Genomic DNA, 3,582 nt, shown 5'->3' on the forward strand with positions numbered 1-3,582 from the left:
GCCTCGGGCCCTGATGGAGGCTGCAGGGGAAAGCCAGGCCTAGGCCACAGGCCTGTGGCTTCCTGAGACGCACAGAGAGACCTAGCCCGCAGGCTGTTTCCCCACCTGTGTCCGGGACAGAGCAGAGTCCCCCGGCAAGGGCTTTGCCATCTGGGGCCACCTGACCTTGCACTGGGCAGCCACACAAACTTGTGTTCTTCCTAAATCTGTACCATTCAGCTGTAACAACAGAGAGCCGACCAAGGCACTGGGCATGCTCTCGGACCTCAATTAGGGAAAACAAGCAAGACTGAATTAGGGAGCCAAAAATATCCCTGTACTTAGAAACTAAAACACACACATACATGTCTCTAAATAAGTCATTTTCGAACTCACAAGGGAAAATGTACTTCAGGCTGAGTTACTATGACAGAGCAATTATCAGAATTGGCGGGGTGCAGCCTTTGGCGGCTTGGAAAGACATACCCCGCCTGCATTTCTCAGCATTTCCTCCCAGTACGTTAGGGTGCACCTTGCAGCCTCCCCACACCCTCAGGAAGAGATGTTGTGGGGACTTGAGGGGCAGAAGGGCACCAACGGCCACTTGAAGCCCGCCGAGTCGCTGCCCTGTGCCGCATCACCGCGGGCCCGAGCGGCCAAGGCTGTGACGCTTCACTTTCCTCGGTGACAGTCAGGCCGCTGGCCTCTGGGGACAGGCCCAGGGGAAAGGGCTCTGGCTTCTCCAGGACGCAGACCCTGAAGAACAGAATAGGAGAGCAAACAGGGGTCTTGCGACTTGACGTGGCCACAGCCAACCAGGCTGTGGCCACCACTCTCCTCCACAGGTGGCCCTGGGACACAGCCCAGGCCCTGTACAAGAAACACAGTCATTAAGATAAGCAAGGTTTCAGGCCTGCTGCTAACAACGGGGCTGTTTCCCAACCGACACTCAGTGGTGTCTCTGACAAAGACCACACGCCTTCGAGGCGGCCAAGGCCCACAGCTTAGCAGAGGAGCCCCCTCTCCTGCGCAGGAGCCACGATCCTCCCGGTCCTGCTATCTGTGACAGGCGCCTGCTGTCCCGAGGTCCCGCAGAGTGTGCACTCGGGACGTACTGGGCTGCTCTGCCTTTCTCTTCGGTCTCTCTGCTCCAGGCCTCTGACAGCCTGCACTTGCACGGCAGGACCAGTGGTTCCGAAACGCTTCATGCGTCCCCACAGGACTACAGCCTGTTGCTGACCACTCCATGCCCACTTTGCTGGCCTGCACTTCATCACTTGGACTGCAGCACCCAGCAAAAGTGCAACCAGGAGAACTTTATTTGGTCTTGGGTTCTACTTAAACTCTAACCGTTCTATGTCAAACATATCCCCGTGTTATCGCAGCATCTCTATGGCAGTCTGATATACTTTAGCTGCAAAATATGTTTTCGTGATTTGAGTATATTTAATAAAATAAAATCATTCTTATTTTCTTAACTTTTTAATGTTTTGTTTTGCCTGAATATTTTGGCCCAATAAATTGAATTATCTTGCTTACATAGCCAAACACTTACTAAGCCTACTACCCATTGTGTGTATATACAGTTATTTTAATTTGGAAATTTCAGTGATTTTATTCATATTGGGGATTTGGTGCATGCGTAGAGCATATCTGGATCTTTTCAATCCCTTCATTCCCCTGCACCACACACACACGTGTGCAAGCGCGCGCACGCACACACATATACAGGCCACCCTACCCGGTGAGGAACACTCCCCCCGGCCACCCCCCATCTTGAGAAAGGCCTCTGCCTTGAGAAAGACTGTAGGCCTGGGGCGACAATCTGCAGTGAGCGACTGTCCCTAATCCCATGGTGCTCTTGGCCACAGATCCAGAGAGTGCTGGAGGCAGCGGAGATTGCCGCCACATGGAGCACGACCTCCACACAGCCAGCAGCTGTGGAAAAAGCTGGAAGAGTGGCTGTCCTAGAGCTGGGTGTGGTGGCTCATGCCTGTAACCCAGTACTTGGGAGGCCAAGACTGGAGGATGGTTGTGAGAGTTCCAGACCAGCCCGGGCTACAGAGGAGCTCAAGGCCAGCCCAAACTGCGTAATAAGACTCTCTCTCTCTCTCTCTCTCTCTCTCTCTCTCTCTCTCTCTCACACACACACACACACACACAGGTACATACATACATGAGTGGCTAGCCTAGATGCAGAAGTGTAGAAGTGAAATTTGTGCATTTGACCTTGTTGGGGTCACCTCCACACACCTCCTGTGCATGGCCTCAGGATCACTGGCTTGAGACACTGCTGCTTATTTGGGGAGGCGTAGTTCATTTCCGAGGCTCCCCCTTTCCTCCTCAAAGCCCTGAGAATTTCAGGAGGAATACACTGAAGTAGACTTTCTGCCTGTATTCAGCTTATAACATTCTTTTCGAGGCCTGTTGAGTGTTCTTTCACCAAATTAACAAGGCTCAAGTGAAACACCAGCTCCTGTAACAGTCACGTGTGAGAACCTGAGATTCCTAATGGCACATAATCTACCTAATGCAACTTTAAGCAGACTCACAGAGGGATTTAGGAAGCATGAAAGTGTCACAGTGGTGAGAGGGTGTGACGCGCCCTGGGACACTGCGCCTGTGTTGGCAACTGGTCGGCTGCTGTAACCAGCCGCTGAGGCCTGGACAAGTTTTGTAAAACCAAGTTTCCTGAAGAGCCCAGCTGTGTATTGCTGTGTGGTGTGCTGCAGGCCATGGAAGAGCTCCAGGACTGGCCACGCTCACATTAATCGGAGGGGGAATTAAATGTGAAGATGCAGAACAAGGCAGAAGACGAGAGCAGCAGGGGCTCTCAACTGCTCTCTCTGGAGAAGTGTCCTCCTAAACTATGGCTGTGCTTCCCAGACTCTGATGGTCAGAGAAACAACTGGGGTGTTGAGTACAACTGGGGTGCCCGATGCCGGTGCCTTGGAAGTGAAGTGTGAGGTTCAATCTAATTTTCTGTTCACTTTAGCCATCATGATGGCGTGGTGAACAAGGAAAGAAGCTTTTGCAGGAGCTGAAGATCAGTTGTACCTGCGATAGGCCTGACAGAGTGGCAGCTTCAACCTTGGGGTCAGGGCCAGCCCGTGTGGACATTCAGCAGAAAGACTAGCGGGTCACCATTCAGAGTATGCTTGCATTGGTACCAATTGACCTTTCGGGAAATACTGAGTCGTGTTTTTAAGTCTTTCCCATGTCTAAATCTTATCCCACATGCAAGAAGTTTACAAAGAGGCACCAAAAAATGCAACACAACACTTGTCTATTTTCCGAATCATACAGAACCAAAATTTCAAGAACTAAGAACACGCTAGACCTCCCATGGTTTAGTTCTTCAATCATTTCAAACCCTGCAGAGCCCGTGTGGCTACTTGCCTGATCACGTTATGCTTACATCTCGCCGTCCTACCACACACATCTAGTCTGCTTGATTATTGCTTGTTCTGTTTATTACCAAGTCTACTACTTAGTGTCTTTTGCAAGTCCCACTTTGTACCATTATGCTGAAAGTCTACGTGGCTAGAAAAGCACCTGTCTTCAGGGTTGTCAGATCCTAAGAAAGGCTTGCAGCTGATTTTT

Source organism: Octodon degus, unplaced genomic scaffold (assembly GCF_000260255.1).
Source record: "Octodon degus isolate 3935 unplaced genomic scaffold, OctDeg1.0 scaffold00199, whole genome shotgun sequence".
Taxonomy (NCBI): Eukaryota; Metazoa; Chordata; class Mammalia; order Rodentia; family Octodontidae; genus Octodon; species Octodon degus.